Raw genomic sequence first — 26,597 nt, forward strand, 5'->3', positions numbered from 1 at the left:
GTTTAATATTTATATTTATTAAATTACATTTCTATAGGTAGAGCTGTTTTCTACTCTCCAGAATGTTTTACATGTGATTATCTGAAGTCTGATAGACTAGATAAATAAATATCTCAAGTACTACTCAATAATATGACCCAAACCCATAAATGTGAGAATTTATTGTCTATTTAATTTCAGTCTATTTTAATTTACAAATGACCATTGTATATCTAAAACTTACTTGCACAACTATGCTTTAGTGTAGGAACTATAAAATATGTGATAAACCACATTTAAAATTTATTTCATTTCTAACTAGTGCACACACAGAGACATGAATGCAGGTGACTGCTAAGGCTAGAAAAAGTCAGATCCCCTGGAGCTGGAGTTACAAATGGTTGTGAGACACCTGACATGGGTGCTGGGAGCAGAACCAGGTCCTTTAGAAGAGCAATACCTCTCTTAATATCTGAGCCATTTAGGTCCCATAAATAAAATTTACATAAAATAAATGAGGTTCTGGGAATCAGTGCCAGGGATGATGAAACTTGAGATCATCATGTTAAATGAAAACAACTTGTCTTAGAATTACAAGTATTTTGTGTTTCCTTTCATATATGGGATAAGGATAGAGGGTATTTCAGTAAAATGGAGACTATCAAGAATGTAGAAGGGGAAAAATAATAGAGGTGAATACTTCACACAATAAGTCATAAAGACACAAAAATTAGGGGTTGGGGATTTAGCTCAGTGGCAGAGCGCTTGTCTAGCAAGCACAAAGGCCCTGGGTTCGGTCCTCAGCTCCAGAAAAAAAAAAAGAATGTAGAAGGGGAAAAATAATAGAGGTGAATGTAATCAAGTGCATTACTTCACACAATTATTTATAAAGACATGAAAATTAAAAAAAAAAAACTAGAAGAGAAGATACTTTGCCAGTTGATAAAAATAACTCATATTAGTCATTCACTAGCTGAAGAACATTTAGATTTGTCAATCTTGTTTATCTTCTCAAAAAAAAAAAAACTCTGAGAATTGTTGATTCTTTGTATTTTTGTTTTGTTTTTATAGATGCAGAAAATGTCTTCGGTAAGATCCAATATACCTCCATGATAAACATCCTAGAAAGTAGGACTAGATAAAACAAACTTCACATAATAAAGGCTATATATAACAATTCCACAGTAAACATTATCCTAATTGAAGAAAAACTCAAAGCAATCCTTTTTAAAATCAGGAATGAGACAGGGCTGTCTACTATCCCCCTTTCTTTTCAATGGCATACTTGAAGTACCAACTAGAATAATTAAACAAGAGAAGAAATACAAATAGAGAAGGAAGAAGTTAAGTTGTCCCTATTTCTAAATGATATGACATTATTCAAGGGAGATCCAAATCCACAAGAAAATTTCTAGAAATGATCAGATCCAAATCCACAAGAAAATTTCCAGAAATGATCAACAATTTCAGCAAAATAAAAGTATATAAAATCAACTTACAAAAATCAGTATTTTTTCCATATACCAACAGCAAAGAAACTGAAAAAGGTACTGGGAAAACACTCCTATTCACAATATCACCAAAAAAAAATCTAGTAATATCTCCCCAGGTTGGAAAAGACTCGTACAATTAAAAAGTAGATTGAAAAAGACACTTAGAGATGAAGAGCCCCCTGCAGCTCATGAATTGGCAGAATTCATCTTACGAAAATAGCTATCTTACAGAAAGCATTTTAAAGATTCAGTGCAATCCCAATCAAAATCCGTATCTTAAACTGACATTATCTGATGTGTTAGCAAAGATATTCAAAAATAAATGCTATAATTGAATTACAGTGATAGTATCATGATTCCAACAGCCAAATGAAATATGCACACCTATTAAAGGTGGTTATTATGCAATATAACATGCTATGTATTTTACTCACCCAGTTAAAACCTACCGGAAGGATCTTCCTGGCATAATATATAACTCCAAGTAATATCGTACATATAAATGCAGTGGCGTAAAATTACTGCAAGTGTCATTGCTTTACATTAATATTGTTTTTAGTTCTCAATCTCAAAAGTCAATTTTACTTTGAAAATGCCAAGCTCTTCAACTATTAAATGCTTTCACATGTTGCCCAATGAATAGACATCTCAATTAATAGAAAGATCACAGCCCTGTTCATATTAGCAACTAAAATAAATACTTCATGCAGTCCAGCTGGAGAAATGGAAAACAGTCTTTGACCTGCTCTTCTGGCCACAGCTGTTCAAATGTCCTTAAAGTTTACACCTAAAAAATGCTGCAAACAATGGTTCAGCCATGCATCCAACAGCCTGTGGGGACCAAGTATGAACTGTCCATACATAAGGTACCAACAGATGCAAAACAGGCAGTGAACACAACTCTGCTGATCAGATGTAGAGCAACTCATTTTACAGTGCAGGGAAGCTTTCTTTCTAGAAAAAAAAAATATCTAGAATGAAAATTAGTTCAAAGAAAGGAATTTAAAATCAAAATCAAACTTCTCCAAAATTAACAGAATCTGAGGTAAAAATTAAGAAATTCTCTTTAAAATGCTTTCTAAGATTTATTTTATTTTTAATTATGTACTTATGAGTGCATCTGTGGGTATGTTCACATGTGAGTGCAGGTGACACAGAGTCCAAAAGAGGGTGTTGAATCCCTGGAGCTGGAGCTACAGACTGTTGTGAACCAAACTTGGGTCCTATGGAAGAACAGTATTTGCTCTTAATTGATGAACCACCTTTCAACCCGGAAATCCTCTTTAAAAGCCGACAATCATTACCCAACTCCTATTTTCACATGTGGCATTTGGGTAAGTAAAGCCTAGTGGCTTACTGCTAAACATGCTTGGCCAGACTTGTTCATCCTGGCATTTTAATATTTATATGGCATTGGTGTTTATTTCCTGCCCCACGTCCCGAAATGTACCAGCCATTCTTACTGAAATATACAGTCTAGAAAGACAGGCCTGTGTCTTCCCTGAGGTATCCTGGACGTATGACTATGCTAGACCCATAGACACTATCTAACAAAACTTTGGTTTCTGACGGCAGAAGTAAAGAATATAAATGAAGGCCTGCTCTCCACTAATAAAACTCTCAGCGCAAAATATAGAAACAGTAGGGATGAATTTGCAAGGCAATCAAAACGTTAATTTCCTACACATACATAGTGAACATAATCATGTAAAGTAAGCTTCACATAGCATTTCTTAAGCTTTGTATCTCAAGAAATTAGAGCAGTTGGGCATAGTGGCTCATGCCTGTAGTCCCAGTACAGGGATAGCTGAGGTGTGAGTATTGATGTGAGTTAGGAGAAAGTCTGGGTTCTGTAGTGAGATTCTGTCTCAAACATCTACAATCAAAACTAAAGCCAAGGAGTTAGACTGATGGCTCAGAAGTTAGGATTATGTCCTGCTCTTGCAGAAGACCAGAGGCCAGTTCCCAGCACCAAGATCCTCGTTTATAATCATCTGAATTTCTAGGTTCAGGGATGGGTCCAATGCCTTCTTCTGACCTCCACTGGCATTAGACATGCACATGGTACACATACATGTGTAGTTGGAGAGCTTCTCTCCAGGTTCCACCAAGCCCCCATGGTCCCACAACCCACATATAAAATAATCATACAAACACTTATATTATTTAAACTGCTTGGCCATTAGCTCAGGCCTACCATTGTCTAGCTCTTACTCTTATATTTAGCCCATTTCTGTTAGTCTATACTTTGCCACATGGCTTGTGGCTTACCGGTATCCTTACATGTTGCTTCTCATGGCAGCGGCTGGCAGTGTCTCCTCCCAGCCTTCCTGTTCCCAGCCTTCTCCTCTTCCTTGTCCACCTACCCTATATCCTTCCTGCCTGGCTACAAGCCAGTCAGCACTTTATTTACACAGAGCGATATCCACAGCACTTCCCCTTTTCTTTTTTTTTTAAGGAAAGTTTTAACTTTTACATAGTACAATTACATATAACAAAACAATTATCAAGCAAGAATTAGAGTTACAATATTAAAGAAGATATCCTATCTATCTTATATTTGTGAGTCCAAGGTTTTACATCTAACTTACCTTTTATCATAATTGAGGAAATTATAACTATCTAGTCTTCAACCACATCAAAGACCTCAGAAGGATATAATATTACCTGAGAACCAGGAGAAGGATGCAAGTAACTTTTGGGAGTCTTGTAAGGTAGACAGAGACAGCTGGCAGCCTGGACAGTCACCTAATGTTCCTTTGTAAAGTTGGGGCATTTGTCTTCAGCCCACAGGGCTAGAGTCTCTTGGTCACTTTTTTTAGTGTCCTGTAGAATGTCTGGCAGTTTCCCCTGTGAAGCAGGAACCTGAAGGACCATTTTGTCAAGCAAAGTTTAGTGGTCACCTTTCTATGGGTCCTGTATGTCTAGTCGATCAAGCAGTTCAGGCAAGAACAGTTTCTTGCCCAAATGGCTATTTTTGCCAAGGTGAAGATAAGATATGAAGTGTCTTCAATGCCCATCCTCCTCTCTGAAGTAAATCAGTGCTGCCAGGAGCAGACATGTCTCACTATCCAGAAAGTCTAAACTTTAAAAGTATTTTAAATGCCATATTCTATAGGTCTTTGAAGTATTTGAAGATTACCTATCTATCTGAAATATCTCTATGTATATCTAGAAGACTTAACTAACATGGCTATGAGTATGATTATCATAGATGACTAATTATTAATCTATTTTTAATTATCCATTTCAATTTAAAATGAGCTATACAAACATAATACCTTAAATACGAGTAGAAATATACACACAGCATAACAAAATTAACTTTAAGTTTGTATCAATAGACTAAAATCTATACCAATGTAAAACATTTTAAATGAGTTGTTGCTCTTTAGAAGTAAGTTCCTTAATCTACCCTTTTATCCTGTTATATCTATATCATATCCCCTTTTCTTCTTTAGAAAGAGATTGCATTTATAATCAACCTGTTTTAAATAAAATAGTGATTTTTCTCTGTCCCATACCAGAGGGCTCTTCTGATTTGGGACATAAGAAGCTACTTAACCTTTTCTTTTAACAGGAGTGAGCCAATTCCATCTCCAAAGCCAGCTGGGAATTTGGGCGTAGTTTTTTTACTACTTCCTGCTGGAGGGGGGCGCTATATCTTATGGGGAGATAAAGAAAATTTTAGGATTACAGAGTAGTCTGTGAGGGTAAACTTCTGAGCCAGTTGCCTTGAAACCATTGTGGATGTCGGCTCATCTGAGCCATGGTGTCACTGGAGACCTTTCAGGTGGTCTTGGCTGATCTAACCTGATGTATCTTAATCTAGAACAAACCCATAGCCTCTGGCTTTCTGTGGAAACAAAAGCAGAGACTCTTTTCCAAAGAAACATGTCCTTATATCCAAATTTTGAAGTCAAGGTACCTTTAAAATTTACATATTTGTTTAACTCAACAGCTTTTACGATCAAATCTTTTTCTGTAATTAAAAATCCCAAAGACAACATAAACCAGATTTTGTGTGTAATATCCATCTTTGTAAGACTGAAGCGCCACTGTGGCTGCTGGCTCTGCCCACCTCAGCTTCCCAACATGGCAGTGGTACAGTTTACCACCAGCTCTGGGTCTGGAACCATGTGTACCATCAACTATCAGAAGCAGTTCTATCAAAGCAGTGCATAGCCCAGAAACTTTTTTTTAAACTAGCAAAGGCTAAATCTATATGCAGCAGAGAAAAGTGCCGCTTGTAGATGCCTCATTTCCGCCATACTGTAGGTCAGACACACATACCAGGAACCCGCCATAGTATCTCAAACCTGCAGGCTAGCTCAGTTGGTAGAGCATGAGACTCTTAATCTAGGGTCTTGGGTTCATGCCCCACATTGGGCGCCATTTGTAGTTGGAGAGCTTCTCTCCAGGTTCCACCAAGGCCCCTGCAGTCCCACAGCCCATGTATAAAATATCATACAGACACTTATATTATTTAAACTGCTTGGCCATTAGCTCAGGCCTACCATTGTCTAGCTCTTACTCTTATATTTAGCCCATTTCTGTTAGTCTATACTTTGCCACATGGCTTGTGGCTTACCGGTATCCTTACATGTTGCTTCTCATGGCAGTGGCTGGCAGTGTCTCCTCCCAGCCTTCCTGTTCCCCACCTTCTCCTCTTCCTTGTCCCGCCTACCCTATCCTTCCTGCCTGGCTACTAGCCAATCAGCACTTTATTTACATAGAGCGATATCCACAGCATACATGTACACAGGTAAAACACTCACATGTGTCTGTTGGGGGGGGGGGCAAAATAAATCTAAAACAAAAGAAAAAATCAGAAAAGTTCTGTCTTGTTGAAAAAGTAAATCATCAGGGAACTGGAGCAAATGGCTCCTGATAGATGAAGTGCTCTAGACCTAAAGTGGGGGAAACTTGTTTCATTGGTACATGCACTAATTTCCTTAGATCTTCAAGTCAGGTCAGTGTATGAAGGAGAAAATGTACCCCTAACCTGAAACATATTTCCAGAACCTATATTAAAAATGAAAACAAGGCATGTTTGCATTCCCAGGACAGAATGGGAGAGATAGGCAAATCAGTTGTTCTTGATGATAACTCACTTGAAAACTTGCTCTACATGTTGGTGAGACAGTCAGGTGGCAACGGCACTTCCTGAGTAATTCCAGCAAACCCAATTTCAACCCCCCCAAATCCACATGAAGATAGAAGGAGAAAACCAACTTTACATAATTATCCTCTGCCATCTACATGCATGATTGGCATGTGTACAAGAGCACACACACACACATACATACACACACACACACACACACACACACACACACACACACTATTCACACAGAACAAGAATTAAAATCCACATTCTTCCTGAACTCTGTTCTTCCTGTCTAACTTTACTCCTTTGGGGTACCACCAATAACTGCTCCCCCAGGAAACTGCACTTGTGTTAGCAGCTTCTAGTTATCAGCTGCCATAGAGCCCAAAGTAAGATAATGGGAATGAAAAAACACCTACTAACCATGGATTTTAACCTGTCAAGAAGTGTTGTTTCAGATCTTCATATACCTAATGACTTCTTAAAGCTGAAATACTGTGCCATTCCTATGATTTCCAGGCCTCCTGCTTTGTATTATCCAAGACAAGTTGAAAATAAAGTGTGAATATGAAAAGAAAATAGAAAATTTAAATATCAAATCTCCTATAGCACCCCCTCACCAGATATCTTACTGAATTAAATTCATCACAGTCTTTGAGAAAGTTTTACACTTCTTCCACATTTTAAAATTATTCTGAGCTTTTAAAAGAAACCTCAGAGATTCTGCAATTCAAGAAGGGCTTTGTTACCCTTCAACGTGGATGAGAAACTTCAGGTTGGGGTACATAATTTTCTCCTTCATACACTGACCTGACTTGAACATCTAAGGAAATTAGTGCATATACCAATGAAACAAGTTTCCCCCACTTGTGGTCTAGAGTACTTCATCCAGTCTCACTGACCTCCTTCCTGCTGCTCTACTTTTAACTCTCCACTAGAATTCTTTCCCATTTATTTCAAATACATTGATGATAATAATAGACTAAGTTCCTCAGATAAAATGTACCTAGTCCTTGATATCATAGTAATCCATCATTACAGGATTTTAGTACCAAAATAGTATGCCACCATTACAGTCCTTCAGACTTCAGTCCCATGTCAACAAAAATAACCTGGCATTGACTCTGGTAGAAAAAAAGTAAATATGATTTTTTTTTTTTTTTTTGCTCTTGGTGCATAAGTAACAGGATTCTCTGCAGGATAAGTTTCCTTCTAAAGTTATGCTGCCTGTGATGCTACTTCACAGTCTTTGTTAGATTGTAGTCTCTTTTATATTCTCTCACAGGAGCAACTGTATACAATAGCTTTCCAAGGGAAAAACCAAAACACCTGTGTGCCTGTGTGCTGTTCCCTTCTTGGGGCAAGGCTTAGCTGGAATTAGACTGTTGCTAAGTCCTTTATGTAAAATATGAGGAAGGGATGTTCTTTCTAAATCTGAGCATTGTGGTTAACGCCTCATGCTGTTAATAAAAACAACAAATCAACCATGGACAGCTCCCTGGGCTGGTCAGTGATGCCCAATGCATCAGGATCACACCTGACTGATTTTCCATGTACTGAACACCACAGACCTGCATCCCTCCCTACAAAGTCTGTTACAAAAATGGTTCCTCTTTCCTGCTGATGCATGCATGAACTGATTCCATTCTTACCCTTCCCAATCACATGAGGGTGTTGTGGGATGTCTTTCTGTAGTGTGAATATATGCTGTTCCCACTGGTTAGTTAATAAAGCTGCATTGGCCTATGGCAGAGCAGGATGGAGCCAGGCAGGAAAACCCAAGAGATAATGACAGGAGAGAAATGAGTGGAAGACACCCAACTGCCCTCCAAGGAGCAACATGTAAGGGGACACAGGTAAAGCCACAGAACACATGGTGATACATAGATAACAGAAATGGGTTAATTTAAGATAAAAGAGCTAGCTAGCAAGAAGCCTGTAGCAGAATTGTTAGAAGTTCTTATTAATAAAATAAACTCGAAGTCAAGTATTGGGGTGAATGCTGGAAGATCAGAGACACAAAACAAGCCACAGCTTCTCACCTCGCCAGTTCCTTAGCTGGTCTTGTTTCCTCAGACTGGAAGTCTCTGAGTCTTCATCCAAATGAATCTCAGCTGAACTGTGCTGCTCCAAAGCCTAAAAGCTTAACCAGCCAAATGCTTCTAGTTTCTGGTACTCATGCCTTATACATCTTTCCATCCTTCTCTTTCTGCCATCACTCCCTGGTATTAAAGGCTTGCTTTCTGGGATTAAAGGTGTGATTCACCAAGCCTTGCTGTTTCTATTGTGGCCTTGAGCTCAGAGATCTGCTTGGCTCTGCCTCCCAAGTGCTGGGATTAAAGGTGTGTGCTACCACTGCCTAACCTCTATGTTTAATATTGTGGCCGTCCTGTTCTCTGACCCCAGATAAGTTTATTGGTATGCACAATATTTTGGGGAACACAATACCACCACAGAAGCCTGCCATAGGCCATATAGTTGGTAATTGATACAAGCCTCTAAATGATTATTTTATAAGCAGCAATGGGACTGCATGTCTGGGTGGGACCAGAAAAACTTCTGCAACATGAGAGTGCCTGGAAGGGAATACCATGGTAAGATTAACCAACTATGATAGTGGCAGTCATCACTGTATACTTCTTATTACAGCTCCACTATAATAGCATCTTTTGGTAGCTTGAAACTGACCATGATATTTACATCTTGAAACCAGTGCTAAAATTCAGGACTTCCCTGTTCCTGGACAGTAGGTGATTAGATATTTACCAGCAGAGCCCTAAATGTAGGGAAAGGAAAATAGGCACACATCAAAATAACATGTTCCATGTTCCAACGCATCCATGAAGAAAAAGCGTTCTGTCATAAGAAGAATAAGGTATGCCTCTATCTCTCCCATAGATTCCTTGCTCCAGTAATTATCTGCTAATCCTTTTGCCCAAGTTCAGGTCTAAGGATATATAAAAGGCAGGCAAGGTTTTTGCATTACAGAACAAGTTGAGGGCTCTAGTTTACTTTCAAAAAAGGGACAAGTCCCTTGTGGCTTCAGTCACAACTCGGTCCCTTGAGGAATTACACACAAATGTAGTCTTTCCTTTGTTCCCGGAAGTCTTATTAAGAGGATAAACACTAAAGTTGAAAATAAATTTGGATATGAATGTGTTCACGGAGTACTGTGTCCTATAAGACCATAGGACAATACAGAGAAAATAACTAACTAACTAAATAAATAAATGGTGCTGGCGTTATGTGGGATTCTGTAGAATCTAGCTCTAACTTTATTTTCCTAGCTCTTTTCACTGCCAAAGATCTGATAATGGTACCACATTTTAAGGAAATTACTTTGGAGTACATTTAAATTTTAAGGACCTGTTTTTTAAAATACATCTCATAGATAGGTGTTCTTATGGTTGAATTTGGGAAATTTTTCTGGCAAGGTGAACAGCTATCATGATTGTCTTCTGAGACTGTTTAGTTATAAGTGATTGTTGCCTCACATTTATTTGAAAGCTGAAGTTGTTTATTTCATAGAATTAACCAAGTAATCTTAAGATAGGGATTCATGATTAGATGGGAGTCATGTATGGCTATCTTTCCTAGGCTTCTAGGTGAAGATGAGGCTGCTGTACTTTGCTTTGTGTTGTCCTGATGCTTACCCCATAATACCTTCAAAAATGTAAGGATAGATGATAGCCATTGTACAAATTCCAGAAAAGAGTTATCCTGAATATATACACAGGCATTCTGACAAGCCCACAAGCAGTACAATTAGAATGTTTTGTCAGCTGCAGCTGGGGAATGATTCCTTTTGGGAGAAAATAACATTGGCAGTGATGGTCTTGGTAAGAGAAATTCATAAGACACAGAGAAATTATTTAAAGCTATGTATATAAGGCTCCATTTGGGATATCCCATATCCTGAATCCATCATTCTCCTTTTAATATATACATATAAAATATTTAGACAAATACAGACTTTGAGATTCAGTACACTGATTCACATTGTAGTAAGCTGCTACTCTGCTGGCAGGTTGTCCCTGCCCTCCTTTAGCTTCAAATATTGGATGGTATAGAAGAAATGCATAATTATTTGTGTTCAGGTTCCTTTTGAAGTGCATTGTCTGTGCCCTCATTTTTTTCTGGGGCTTGTGTTGAAAAGTATTTAAATATTAATAATTAAGTCAAACATTGTAGATGCTGTTTTATTGAGTAGCTTGGGCAGCCAAGCTGTTAGAACTACATGACACATTGGAAAGGTGTCAAGGAACAGGATGAAAGAAAGAGGAGAGGGCGGAGCGTCTTAAAAGGTCATCCCCAAACTTTTAGATCTATGACAACATCTTAAAAGTTTATCAATGGCTTTTTCAAGCTGTTCAAAGGAGATCCAGTGTGGAGACTTGAATGATTAGTTTGATCAATAATCCATTCTTAGAACAATGAAAAGCCAACAGCTCTTTTTTAATTTTAGGCAAACTAGCCCTACAGATCTACTCTTTTCTCATTAAGATGGGAACTTTTATAAAGGCAAGATAAATGCCTATGGTCCTACAAACCCATCAATCTGCTTCTAACAAAATGGTTAGAAATGATGGAGCAGTTCTCAACATAGAATTTCAAGTTTAGATGGTTTAAGGAAAATGCACTTTCATCAGAGAACAGTTGCTTTGTGAAGTTCAGTTTATTCCACACTGAGACTTTTGTCAAAGAATTACAGGGACTGTTCTAGAAAGACAACTCAACCCTTTAGCCCCATAGATTATGCTATCTCCCTCCACAGCCCAGGCATATAAAGTATCACTTCTGACATTTCAGAATTATCCAAAGGTCCCCTTACTCCTGATTTTGGCTGCTATCATAGACCAGTGTAAACTGAAGGAATGATAATAAATGGGAGGGGTTTTTTTGCAGCAAAAATCTAAAAGCAAATAAACTCTACAGTATTGGTTTTTCGAGACAGGTTTTCTCTGTGTAGTTTTGCTCCTTTCCTGGAACTCACTTCGTAGACCAGGCTGGCCTTGAACTCACAGAGATCCACCTGGCTCTGCCTCCCGAGTGCTGGGATTACAGGCGTGCACCACCACTGCCCGGCACATAACCTATATATTAAAATCCTACAATCTGAGTCTAAGGATATGGCCCATTGAGTGATGTGTTTCCTGTATAAGTTTGTCACTAGAGTTTATATTTTACCATCCATGTAAAAATCTGGATGGGCATAGGAGTCTTCCTGAAACCCCAGCACAAGGAGACGTAGACACAGGATCCCCTGAGCAAGCTACCTAGCTTGACTAGCCAAATCAGTAAGTTCAGGGTCAAATAAGAGAATCTTTTCTCAGTTTATTAGGTAGAGAATAATCAAGAAAAACCCCCAATGTCAACCTCAGGATTTCACGTTCTTATGTACACACATGCACTCATGTATACACAGCCCCACATAGACAAACATGCATATATACAAACATACACCACAAAAATACACATGCAAACTAATAATATAAACATAAACTGGAAAATAGATATAAAAATAAAATTTCAATATCACTAATCATTGGAGAAATGCAAGTGACAAGGACAATAATGTCACATGCCTATAGTTCCAGTTGTCCAGGAGGCTGAGGTAGATAATTGTTTGAGCATGTGAATTCAAGGGCAGCCTGGAAATCATAACAGGATCTTCCCCCCACCCCAACACTGCAGGACAACGATTATGGTGAAATATTATGTTATGTGCTGACAAGGATGTAGATAAAGGAGCCTTTGGACAATGTTGGAGGAATGTAAATTGTGTCAGCTGTCCTAGGAAACAGTCTGGAGGCTCTTATAATTTTAAAAATACAACTACCATATGGTCCAACATTCTTGCCTCTAAGTATTTATCCAAAGAAATTTAAATCAAGAACTCAAAGCAATGTCTGTTCTCCCATATTCACCACAGCATTGTACATAGGAAACAACCTAAATGCCCATTGGTACTTGGGGGAATGTAGAAGATGCAATGTAGACTTATAGTGAGATGCTTTCCAGCTTTTGCCTAGTGAAATCATCCTGACAGAAAGAACATCAAGGGCTATATGATCTCACTGTAGAGTTCTTGAACTCATAGAAGCAGACAGTAGAACGTTAGTTTTCAGAGGCGGCAAGAGTGGAGATGGGAAGCATTAGGGTTTGAGTATGAAATTCCCCCTAGGGACTCATTAATTAAGTTGCTTCCCATATGGTGGTACTAAAGGGTTCTGGAAATTTATGTAGCAAGGTAGAACTAGAGAAAGAATGCCCTTGGTTATGCTATGTTTTTCCTGGTAGTGTGTCCTGTTGATTTCTCTGCCACCATGGTGTGAATAGTTATCCCCCTTCTGCCCCTATCAGCATGATGCTCTGCTCAAGTTCTTGGAACCAAGCAAACCATGGGCCAAAGCTTCTGAAATAAATCTCTTTTTTTCCCCTTGTGTTGTTTTGTTACAGTAACACAGAGCTAGTTAGTACAGGAGGAGATGGTTAAAAGAGATAAATAAGTCCTACGATGATGATGGTCTCTAGGCTACTATACCTAGCCAACCAAATTGTGTTGCATGCTTAGAATGTGCTGAGTGTATCCTATGCTAAGCATTCTTTCCTTATGCACATAACATAATAGATGTAGGACAGTGGGAATTCTGAAAGACAATGGATGTGACCAATTGATGGTAGTAACAGTTTTGGAAGACATAGGCTTATCCACATTGAGTTTCATAAATCTTATATGCAGCTTTTCTGGTCCAATTATACTTCAGAAAATTAATAAAAAAAATAACCTATGTTTACTCATATTAACATCCAAAATCAAAACAAAACACTAAACTAGTAAGCTGTTAAGTGCAAAAGGAAGATAAAACTCCTTCTTGAAGCTTAATTCTTACTTGATTACCAGGAAAATACAGAACTTTGACAAAAGATAATTTGACAAAGTTAATTCCAGTATGGCTGACAGTTCTCAAAAGCATTACAGAGGAATCTGAATTGTGAGAGTATAGGACAATTGGAATGAGCAATGTTTTTCTAACGTCTATGTTTCTGTCTCCTGAAGGCACACATTTTACCACAGTTGCTTCCTCTCTGTCTGACCCTCTGGTATTGTATGGTATGCAGGTTGATGTGGAGAGAGTGAGAGAGAGAGAGAGAGAGAGAGAGAGAGAGAGAGAGAGAGAGAGAGAGAGAGAGAAGAGAGAGAGAGAGAGAGAGAGAGAGAACATGCATATGTGGAGGTCAGAGGTCAATATCAGTTATTTTACTCAATCACTCTTCATCTTATTTTTCTAGATAGGGTCTCTCACTGAACCTTGAGATTGCTGATTTGGCTAGACTGGCTATCTGGCAATCCTCAGGGATTCACCTTGTTTCCACACAGGCCCACTGCTTGGGTTACAGGTGCGCCTGGCTTTTTAAAGGGGGCTCTGGTGATCATAATCAAGTTCTCACGCTGACACAGCAAGTACTTTGCTACTGAGCTATCTCTTAGCCCCTCTCACTCTCCCTGTGCATATGTTCTGTGTCTATTAGGACACATAATAACCCACATCCATAGGCACATATATACATAGATGCATATACTTCCTTCTGAATTCCTTCCATGATATAGATATACATGTCATAGATACATTTCACTAAGTACTGAGGATATTTCTCATGAGACAAAGCCATTCCCCCACATAACCACATGATATTGATGCCACTATTGTGTATATAGTTTATAATGAAGCTTTTGCTGCCTCTCAAAGTCCTTTACTTCTTTCCTCCAAGCTCAGATCCAGACTCACACACTACATCTCATCATTATAATTCCTGATTCCCTTTCATCCAGGCACCATGATGATGGGACATTGTCATTCTAAAAGTCCATAGCTCTGTTTTGTGTGGAGTGGACTTCAGCTTGGATTTGCCTAATCATTTTTTCTTGTTATATACATATTTAACACTTTGGCATGAGTAGTACATAGATGATGTTATATCTATTTATACATGTTTTCCCCATTGTTGCAGTATTGTTTGATTAGTTGGAAAAGGCAATGTCTTCCAAAGTCTTCCATTTTAATGTAGGAGATAATGTGAGTCACACTTTTAAGACCCTGGGAATACTTTCCTGTCTAAAATCTTTTAGCATCTATTGATGGCTCTTCCTGGATTACTATGGTGGTGTTGAAATAATCTGCATTCCTAAAATACTACAGGAGCTAGAGTGAGATTCCACTTTAAGAACCTGTTAGCAATCTGCAGGAAAAAATCGTGATTAGGAATGCCCTTGTTGTTGCTTAATAACACGTTTCCTCTATTTCCTATGTGATACATTGCCAGTGGATAGCTATATGGTTGGAGTAATCAGTTATTTTTCTAGAACAATCAGATGTATGCAAATGTGGAAAAATAACATATGGCTCTACGTAACTGTCTGTGGTGGAAGCACTTGCATTATATAAAATCTCCATATGTTTGCCCTTGGACCAGTTGTCATTGGAGCTGGGGTGACAAGGATCTGGTCCCAGCCAGTAATACAAGAATAGCACTGATAAATCACCACCATGAGGAACTTGTACAAGCCCTGCATGACCCTCAGCCTCTCCTTCCACTTTGTCAGGACTATAGATACTGAGAGTTGAAATCAAGAGCCACAACATGCACGCTGCCCAGGCTGCTGAGTCATTGTGGCACCAGCCACGCTAGAGGATGGTTTGATCTGCCAAGGACTTGGCATGAGTGAAATAAGCTCTTCTGAGATGCTGGGTTCTGCTGGGTTCTAAGGTTATTACCACAACCAGGTTTTTTTTTTTTTTCCATTTTTCGAGATAGGATTTCTCTGTGTAGCTTTGCACTTTTCCTGGAACTCACTTTAGAGACCTCGAACTCACAGAGATCTGCCTGGCTCTGCCTCCCGAGTGCTGGGATTAAAGGTGTGTGCCACCATCACCAGGCCACAACCAGTTTTTATCTTCATCAATGATCTGCATTTTCTAAGAACCATCTTTGGTTTAGTAATGATGAGTTATTAACTTTATTATGCTACCAAGTTATAAAGTGGCTGCAAATTGTTCAACATAACCCCCCATTTACACACACACACAAACACACACACACACACACACACACACACACACACACACACACACTCATTTCCTAGGCTGGCTGTCTTCAGTTTATGCTGGAGCTCAGGGTGCTAGGTACAGAGATGTTGTAAGCCAGCTAGTATAAGCCAGCTTATAACTGACCACCATGGAGTGTTTACTCCAAGGAAATTTTACATTCTATAGTGCAATCCTCTTGTCCCTCTGCACCATCTCTTGCTATCCACAGAGCTGGTTGGTAACACTAAACATTGGCTACCCAGCTATTGTCTGTCTCTAGTTTCTGTAGCTAACAGGAAATAAACATGTGACTCAAGAATGACAAATAGAAATTGAGAAGAAATTAGGAGCAAGAGCTAAAAAAGGCTTCTTCCTCTTAAAACTATGTGTTTCAAAATAAATATGTATATATAATCTGTAAAAAATAGACACTCAAATGTGTAGTATAGCACTATTCCACTGTTCTTGTACATCCACAGGAGAATGGACAGTAGAGTACTACACACCAAGAAAAATAATTTCAAAATAATATATTGTGGGTATCACTAATGCAATGAGTAAAAGAAATTGAAAGGGGACATATGGGAGACTTCTTGGGTACTATTTACATTCTGCCTTCTCATCAGGATGCTGGGAAAATTAATTTTGAACAAATATATCATGAATATATATTTAATATATGTGTTGCAGTTCTCTTAGAAATTTTAAAGGAATTGTTTTAATTTTTAAAGTGTGTGTGTGTGTGTGTGTGTGTGTGTGTGTGTGTGTGTGTGTACCATCTATGGGTGAGAGTTAACACCCTGTCATTAATACAAACAGAGGTGACAATCAACTGAGCCAGTGTTCCTATCTTGGAACCCACTCTGGTCCTTCTCTTTTGGAAGGAACACATATTATTGCCATTAAATTAAGAGTCATTAAAGTAGCCAGTGGTGGTAGTATACACCTTTAATCCCAGCACTTGGGAGGCAGAGGCAGGCAGATCTTGGTGAAAGTTCAAGGCCAGCCTGATTTACAAAGTGAGTTCCATGACAGCTCAAGCTGTTACACAGAGAACCACTGTCTCGAGAAACCAAAAGAGAAAAAAGTCATCAAAATGACTCTGACTGGAGAAAAAGGCATCCTTCACTGTAAAGAAAACCACTACTGTAAAGATAAAGTATTACAAAGGAGAGTGGCTGTAAGGGCAGATGATTTTCAACAAAGTCACCCTTATCATTTGGTTTATTAAATCAGATCTGCTAGGCACATTCACCTGTCTGTTTTCAAATACCACCTCTTCAGGAGCAGCTAGCTTCTCCATCCACACCTGCTTCCATCCCATCCAATTCCATCCCCTTTAGTACACCTAAGTATCTGAAATTGCACTTGTCTCTATCTGTTGCCCTCTCAGAACACTGGATTTTCCATCTCATGGTGGGTGGACTCCATAGTGTCTGAAACTATTTGTGGCAGACTGGAATCCGTGTAGTTTTAAAGTAGAGGGGGAAAGTATGTACATTAGCAGACAATGTTGGTGTTCCATGAGCTGCCTGCTTTGTTGTTTCTGATCTTCTTCTCTGGTCCTTCCATCACCCTGTTCCTTGCCTTTCCTTCTTGTTAATGTACTCAGACCACAAAGGTTTATCCTATTGGAAGGCTCCCTTTTCTTACTTATATTTGAGATTCAAGGGGATACCCCTCATCCAGTTATGTCCTCAAAGTTACCTACAGTTCTCAGTTTTACTTTCTAATTGCACTGTCTGTTTCTATAAAAAGGATTTTTAAGGGATCAGAAACTATGCCCCCCCTTTACAGCTAGTATATATTCAATCTCCCCCTGCAGCCATAATGTATGAATAATTTCAAATTAATACATTGGGAAACATGCCATTTATACAATGAGACTAAAGACTTAGGAGATTTGAATGTCTGACTGAACGCTAGTACAGTGTAGCACATCCACTTTAATTAATATCATCAGGGAAGTGACAACATAGATGTATGGGGGGCACAGCTATGAGAAGCACTGATGAGTCAATGCTGAAGCAGGACATATTTCCAAGTATGGAGACGGAGCTGTCTTTTATCTTAATCAGTACCATGAGTTATCTGTAGTCTGTCTGTGAAAGAAAACATGCCATGGAAGTAGACGGTAGGATTTTAACAGCTCCTCTCCATCCCTGCCAGTCTGAATAAGCACACAGGTGTCCCTGTGACATGTTCACCCCTTTAGCCATCACAACTAAAAATACTTCTCTGCAAAACTGCCACAGGGTGAAGACTTCGAGTTTAACATAACGTATCAGCTCTGGCTGTAGCTCTCTCCCTCTTTTTTTTTTTTTTCAATGATGCTTTGAACTCTTCCCCTTCAAAATTGAAACTGACAATTGTGAACTAAAGAGATTTAAAAGAACAAATGGTCCCCAAGCTTTCCTTCAAGCCCAGTTACACAGGCTTAATGTACCTTTAGCTCAGCTGTGGGCTAGCAAGCACATCTAAGGTATAGAGTAAATTGAAATGCTTCAGCAAAGATGATAGAATAGAATGGCTTCACCTGTCCTCCAAACATTTGACCACTTTTTCTTCATGTCCTAATTTGCTTTAAACCAGCAGCCAGGCATTTCTCGTCTGATCTGGCCACAGGCACTGAGATGAAATACAGAGGGAGGAGCTATTACAAACTAGATGGGGGAAAAGTAATCATTCAGTAGCTAGTGAGAGAATATAGCACCAGGACATTGTGGGCTGATGTGACTCTGAGTTTTTTTTTCTGCATGGTAGGAGGAAACTAGATGGTAGCTAGAGAGGGCTAAAGTTATGAAGAGAATTTCTTTGTTAGGAAAATTAAGAGTGTGTGGTAAAACTGGTGGTGCAAGAAAGAGAGAAGCATAGAGTGATGTCTTTGCAGAGGGTGGGCAGGATGACAATGAACACCATAAGATGGTTTGGAGTCACAAGGAGTAGAGATGGCACATTATGAGTAAAGGAATGAAAGCAGAGAACAGGGGTTCAGATGTGAGGATGGTCACATGGCTGTACCCCTTTCTGGTAGCTCCATTTTTCTTAGTGAAACAAAAAGCAAGAGCTTTTACTGGGAGTAGGAATGGGAGCAAAGAGAAGGTGTACAGTGATTAATTAAAGATCAGCAGAGTGAGTGGACTGGACGTGGGAAACACAATCAGCTATGCAGCAGCTGTAAGGGCTGGGAGTGGCTTGTGGCTCTGAATGTAAAGCATTTCTACATCTGCCTGTAACTGGGGAAGTGTAGACACAATGTGGGTGAAGGATTGAGCAAAACCAAGATTAGAGTTTTGCCAAGTGAATGCAAGGATGAAGAGAGAAAATACGTGGAAAAGAGAACCAACAATAATGGAGACAAGAATCTAAGTTGAAAGCAGTCAAGAAAGGTGTGATAGATAATAAAAGGTATTAAGATCCACAGACATCTGCTCAGAGAGGTTTGGAAAACTGTAAAAGTTAAGTACTCACAGAGCTAAAAATAAGGGTTTACACAAGAAATGATTCTTATCTCTACACAGGGCCTTGTGTATATAGATAGTGGTCAAGGATAAGTGCACAGCAGAGATGGTTGTCCCATTGTTATAGCTGTCATGGAAACAGTGAACACACACCAGAGATGAAGGTAGCTTGTCTAATAAGGCAAAGATAAGAAAAAACAGCTCCATAGTAGAGTTCTTACATGATGTGCCCACAGTTCTAGATTCAATTTCAGCAGTGCAAAAAAAAAAAAAAAACATGAAAAAAAGAAAAGGATTATATAAAGGCATAGAGCCAGGCATGGTGGTATATATCTTTAATTCCAACAAGTGGGAGGAAGAGACATGCAGACCTCTGTGAGTTCAAAGCTAGCTTAATATACATAGTGAGTTCCAGGCCAGCTAGAAATATGTAGTGAGACCCCACCCCCTTCTTTAGAGACACAGAGCCCTTGGGAAAAAACTACCCAAAGGGAGATTTCTCATGGACATCATTACAACAACAGGATGTAGGAAAGATGTAAATAGTTCAAGACTGTTATCGCTAGAAAGTTCTAGAATTTTTCTAGCCAACCTCATTTTATAGATGACTAGCTGAGGCTCAAAAGGATGGAAGGATTTGCTTAGCATCCACAGATATAATACAGAACTTCAGTTGATTTTTAATGGGGAATGTTTTCCTCTTTATGATGGTTGAGTTACATGGAATTGACATTGCAAAGGTATAAAAATGGTCCAATGTTGCCAATTTTGTGTAGCTCAATTTATGTACTCCAGTTTTCTTTCTTTTATAGTAATGTGCCAAGGAATAACAGACATCAAGGATTTTTAAAAATAAACTATTGCCTACATATTACTCATTAAATTTCTAAATTTGTTTTCTAGGAAATGTGTGCAGGGAGCTAGGTTGAGTAACAACAAAGAATCTACTGAAACTGGATTCATCTCTAATGAGTAGATGATAAAGAATCCAAAGGAACAGGTAAGTGAGAGCAGCTGTCACAGTGTGGGACAGGATTACTGCCAACCCTCAAGGTAAGGTGACCTGGGAAGGGCATAAGTGGATTACAATTATAAACACAATGCTTAAGGATAAGGAATTATACTACTTAGGGAAGCAAGAGAATGGTCAGCAAGGTGTATAAAAACAAACCAAAACAAAACCCAGTCACACAGATGCCTTTGTTTAAGTCTCTACCCCTTTCCCACTGGAGAATTTGCCTACCTTCTTTATGTTGTATGCTATTGGATCACAATAATACTTGCAGGGAAGCACAGGCCACTATCTCTGAATAGCTTCAGATCTCTTGTGAATATAACTTGACTTCTTGTAGGATATGATAAAAAAGAAAGGCTGTCCTCAACAAAGGACACATACATGGACTTTCTACAGGTTGTGTTTCTTTCATACATTGATACATCAGCGCCATTGCCTTCTGTACAACATTGTTTGTATCTTGTGGGCATAGTTAATATGAGCCCATGTTTGAGAAATGATAAGGGAAATGCTTCCAGGGACATGAATATCCCTTGGCTGTGCCCTAGAGACTTTTCTCACATGGTCTAATTGTTAGGGAGCCTGACAGCAGGGCAGGCTAGAGGCACTAGAGTTAAGATCACAGAAGCAGCCTTTAACCAAAGAGGAGCAGTTGAAAATATCCCTATTTTCTCACTTCACAGTGGGTAAACTGAGGGATAATCTGCATGGGAAAAGGGATGGTTATTTTATTTTTGATATTGGAATTTATTTACAAAAATATTTCTCCCTTTCCAAAGTTCCTTCTTCCAAACCCTCCCATATACCCTTCTCACTCTCCTTCAAACTTATGGCTTTCTTTGTCACTACTTGTTACTTGTATATATTCCCAAATATAACTTGTTGAGTTCATATAGTGTTACCTGTATAATATCACCTCAACTTTTCTTTGCAACAGAGACCACTACAGAAAACCACAACCAATCAAAATGCAGAGATGTGAAGGCCAGTCCCAGTGGATACATCTGCATTATACTTCTGTACCTAAGTGTCAGGGAACATTGAGGAAGATGGGCTGCTTTTGAGGAAGCTCAAGATAAGAAAGTCAGTATGCTGAAAATCCAAGTTCCTTACCCTTCAGAATCAAACCAGAGCCACAAGGATTATAAGGGAGAGAAAGTGGCCCATCCAGATCTATGCAGAAGCTGAGCCCATGTGAATGCACCACATTCTCTGCCACCAAAAGATGTGGCTAGTCCCTATGGGCCCTCTAAGTTCTATTGTGCATAAGTGTTGACTGTGCATGTGAGTCAGTCAATGACATCTTAATGTCATCACCCACTGGTCTATAGGTCACTATTTTATAATTACATTTGAAAGTGAAAAAGAGAATCTCAAAGTCAACTGCATATTAGATTGACCTGGATGGGTCAACGAAAAGTGTCAGAGAAAGAAAAGAAAGAACATAAAAGCATATGAAAACAGAGAGCACAGTGGTAAAAGAGCCAAGAGAGAGGGTACCAGGAGAGATGGTAATAGAAGAGACTGCAGAGTTGGAGCCCTCAGTTACATGTGACTATTGTCTAATTGTCACAGTAGCACTGCAAGTTTCAAGTCCCACAATGCAGCTGAGGAAATCAGGAATTAGGTTAAGTCTAAGGTGAGCATTAATAAGGAGCAGGATGTGCATCAAGCAGTGTGAGTGCAAAATGAACACTTTGTCAGAAGCCTGTTCTTTTGCTGTTTCTGCATAGTACACAAACAACCAGGGAAAGCTGTGCTTCAGTTACAATTGGCTTCTAAGACATTTCCATTTGGAAGTTTGTCTTCTTGGCACAAAATGTCCTATTGGGCAAAGAACTGCCCTTGCCTCAACTGCTGACTGTACAAATGCTGTCCTTTCTGGACAAGCGGGACACAAGGAAAGCAACCACTATACTTTGCCAAGACAGGGTAAGATGGTCTTTCAGAATTCCTGCTTCTGAAAATGGTCTGTCAGATACTCTAGGCCTGTAGCCAATTTGAATGCACCAATGATGCTGAGAAACATTAGGTGACTGTCCAGGCTGCCAGCTGTCTCTGTCTATTCTTGCAAGACTCCCGAAAGTTGCTTGCATCCTTTTCCCATTTCTCAGGTATTATTATATCCCTTCTCAGGTCTTTGATGAGGTTGAAGACTAGCAGTTATAGTTACAACTTAGTATATATACATATATATTATATTAGATAGAATATATTAAGTATTGGACTCAGGTTCTTTAGGATAGGACACCTTCTGGAATGATCTTTGTAACATGCCACCTACTCACGCTCTAGACTTTCCTGGATTTTAGTAGGTGTTTTTTGCTTGATATTGTTTGCATTGACTGTAATTCCAACTTATCTAGGTCATTATCTCTCATTACTCCTGGACAATATTTGATAACCATTTCTTTGTATATAGTCTTGTATTAGGTTAGAACCTTCTTATTTAGACAAAAGGGGGAGATGTAGTGGGTAGCCATCCCAGCATTGGCCTGGAAGTTCCAACCCCCATTGAGGCTTCGGTAATGGTCACACCCACAAGGCAGGGTGGAGGGAGGAAGCGGAAGACCCAGGACAGAGAGGAGGTCTCTCTCTTGGTTCTGGGACCCTGGATGCTGGAGGTAGACCGAGCAGAGTTCTCCAGAGAACACCGCCAGACTGCGCCATACCTTTGCCAGACCCTACAACCTATCCCTTCATTTGTAAGTTACCCCACAAAATAAACCTCCCTTTTAACTACGTGGAGTGGCCTTAATAATTTCACCAATATACAAAACCAGCATGAAGAAGTTATGGAAGATATACACACACACATAAAGCAGGAGTGACTGTCAGATCTGCTCACTCCCAGATGCTGAGGCTGAAGCAAGGCTATGAAGATGCCAATGGCAGTGCTGAGCAGGCTGAAGACCTGGCATGGAGGAGAGCTAGTTCTTCACTGGAACATCTCATCTGGTGGAAACTCTGCACTAGAAGAGATGGGGGAGAAGGAGAAGCAAAGGGGTCTGTATATTTCTCCTGGAAAGCTAAATGGTAAAAGCTGTGATCAGAGAAAATGAGAATATGTATGTGAATGTCAATGAGGCAATCTGAGCCGTCACCTCCCACCACTAGCTTACCTAAATGTGATCTCGTAGATGATGTAGACTAACTGGACAGCTCATGAAGCAGTCCTGGGATTGCACAAGGATTCATCTGTTCCGATACCCAGCAGTGTTACTCAGAGGCAAGAAAAGATGCAAGATGGTTCATTTGGACTTCATTTATATAGTCAAAAAATGTATACTGGTTAATTTTTTGTTCATTCTTTTTTATTGTGGGAGCCCACAAAGATTCCAACTTGTGGTTTGACTCAAGGTCAGAGAGTTAGAATTTATGTTTCTCTCCAAGGCTGCATAATAGGGTGCAAAGGCATGGTTACCAGGTGACTTATACTTCAAGGCACAAGATGCTTTGCCGTGGTGGGGGTGTGGCTACCAGGTTTTTTGAAGGGTCTACACTTGGTTGTATGTTGTGCTTTGATCTTGAAAGGGGGAGGTCTTTTGCCTCTCTCCTTGCTAGTATATAAAAAATCCATTAGAAATAAACTTGTGGCTGTTGGGTATTGACCCAGGGCCCTCCCGAAGCTATCCTGCGACTCTGTCTTTTTCTAAGTCTGTATTTCTATCTATCATTTCTCAGTTCCTCACTCCCCTCTTCAAGGGACCCTTCGATAGGTTGGGGTTAAACCCCAACATTGAACTCTGACATTTTTTTTTATTTTTATTAAATTTTACAGTTAGAATATCAATTAATTGTGTTTTATTGTGGTGTTTCATGCATTTGTGTCATTATGCTTTGTTTTACTTCATCCTCTCTCATCCTCATCCCCCATATGGTGCCTTTTGCTTCTGACTGGCTCACTGTCTTGCACCAGGGTTTCCCTTCTGCTTTCATGTCACATATCGTTACTCTTCCCTTTCCTCCTTCCTCTGAAAATCTCTTCGTTCTCTCTAATGACCCTTTCTTCGCTAGTTCCATATCACACATATGCCCACTCGTATGGGCACACACAAACATACATGTATACACATGCGCACACACAAACATACACCTTTGGGTCAAGACTCAAGCCTAAGCACCTTTCTTCATGTTTTTTATACACTGTATGTACATTATCTGAAGGTAATTTTACATGACAGTTTCAGTGTGCCTGCATCTTGACTATGACCTGATGGCTGTGTTTTCAACTTGTAATGTCATATTGTCAGTAAAGAGTTTTGGATTTTGAAGCATTATGAGTTTCAGGTTTTCACAATAGGGATGCTCAACCATATAATCTGTACAATCACACCCTGATGTACTACTATCTAACAAAAGAGGAAAGCTTTTGCTGATATCTAACAATGAATCTCTGTCATATGCCAAAAAATACAGCAGTACTTATTCTCCATAATAGAATAAATTAATAATGGCAGAAGCCAGATCTGTGGTTGCTTTGTGGGTGATAATGCATGATTAAAAGATACGATAAGGGATGTTTTAGGGTGACATAAATCTTATGTCTTTATTGGAGTATGGTTATACATACATACATACATACATACATACATACATACATACATACATACATACTCCCTTTCTATTGTGAAGTGTAAAATACACATACAGATGGACCTCCAATAGACATGCATAATTAAGTGAATAATTTTTAGTGAATTCTTCGGTAGCCACCATTTACATTGATTCGGGGAGTATTAGAATCCCCTCTAAATTCCTCAAATGTCCTCCAGCTGTTACTTGCTGTGGGGTGTTTACCTACCAACCCCACAGTTCCCCAGAGTTTTCTTGAGTGTGAGCAGCAGGAAATATTAGATAGAAGGATTTAGATAGAGGAAATAAACAGACAGAAAATAAAGGATAGCCTTGAGAGGGCCGGGAACCTATTCCAAAGAGCCCTCTGTCTCTGCCCTAAGGTATTGTAGAAATGCCAAGGGGTGGAGCAAAAGACCTCCCTCCCCCCAGCACAGCCAAATGCAGACCATCTCAGACACCTGCACTCAGGCCCATGTTCCAATCATCCTCTCTATGCAGACCTGCTGGGTAAAGCCACTAGGAACCTGAAAACGGGTTCCCACATTTGTCATGCTTTCCTGTCTGCAATCATGGTGCTGACTCATGGAAGTAGATGTTCATATGCATACAAACACAATGCATTTTTGAGTGCATGCGTTCCTCTTAAAATTATTATGAAATATTCTGGTATCTTGCTGGGTTAGTCTTTACACTATTATTCATTTGCAGCATTTTATTTTCAAGATTCATTCTGGAATCAGAGTTTATAGATCTCAACATTATATTAGCAATTTGGTTGGTATTTTTACATTAGTAAATTATAATATTCTCCTGTCTAATAATAACCTTGCACCAGTTGAGTAGTTGTGGAGCTCACTATGATCCATAATATTTTTCCTCTAAGTATGTTTCTACAATGTTTTATATGGTTTTAATACTCTATTTAATATTTTAGTAGCTCCCTGAAGTCATTTTTCATTACTACAACCAAAGATACCAGTTAGTATTATCAGTAGAAGCTTCTACACTAAAGGCCTCTGTTTTTAACTAGCATCAAAGGGCAAAAATATCAGTGCTTATAACCAAAATAATTTCAAAAATATGTTCGGCATTAGTAGCTTAAAACACAAAACAGAAGGAATTCTGAGTAAATATGTACATAACCATGCATTCTGTGTGAAACAGAAGACAGAGTTATATGGGAAAACCAAGGGAAGAAACTCAGACACACATAGACATGCCACTACAGTGGATTTCAGACTTCATTATCTAAGCTCTGTTCTCTTTATATTTACATAAAGGAATAGGTGACACAACATATCAAATTGAAACACATATGGTTTAGTTTCAAAGAAATATATTTTCTTCATTTTATTTATTTATTTATTTGTTTGTTTGTTTGTTTTTGTTTTTGCTTTTTGTTTTTCGAGACAGGGTTTCTCTGTGTACCTTTGCGCCTTTCCTGGAACTCACTTGGTAGACCAGGCTGGCCTCAAACTCACAGAGATCTGCCTGGCTCTGCCTCCCGAGTGCTGGGATTACAGGCATGCGTCACCACCACCCGGCGTATTTTCTTCATTTTAATATAGTGTTCTCTTTACAGTCATTCAATAAGTCTTTGTATTATTCAAGACTGAGGACATATTTTCGCCTGGTTTTTGAAACATACACATCAAATTAATGCTTTATCCAAATATTGCAGTCACTAGCTCTGTTTCTAGTCTGTATTTCATGAACATCATGGGAATTATTGATATTAATTATCAAAGGAAAGATGAAAAGTATTATATATAATCATAAAACAAATTGAATTATTTCCCTCTTCAACATTGGACAATTCATGACTCTATGCCACTGTTTGAAATACCACTATGCATTCTTACATTCACATAT

Source organism: Onychomys torridus, chromosome 4, assembly GCF_903995425.1.
Source record: "Onychomys torridus chromosome 4, mOncTor1.1, whole genome shotgun sequence".
Taxonomy (NCBI): domain Eukaryota; kingdom Metazoa; phylum Chordata; class Mammalia; order Rodentia; family Cricetidae; genus Onychomys; species Onychomys torridus.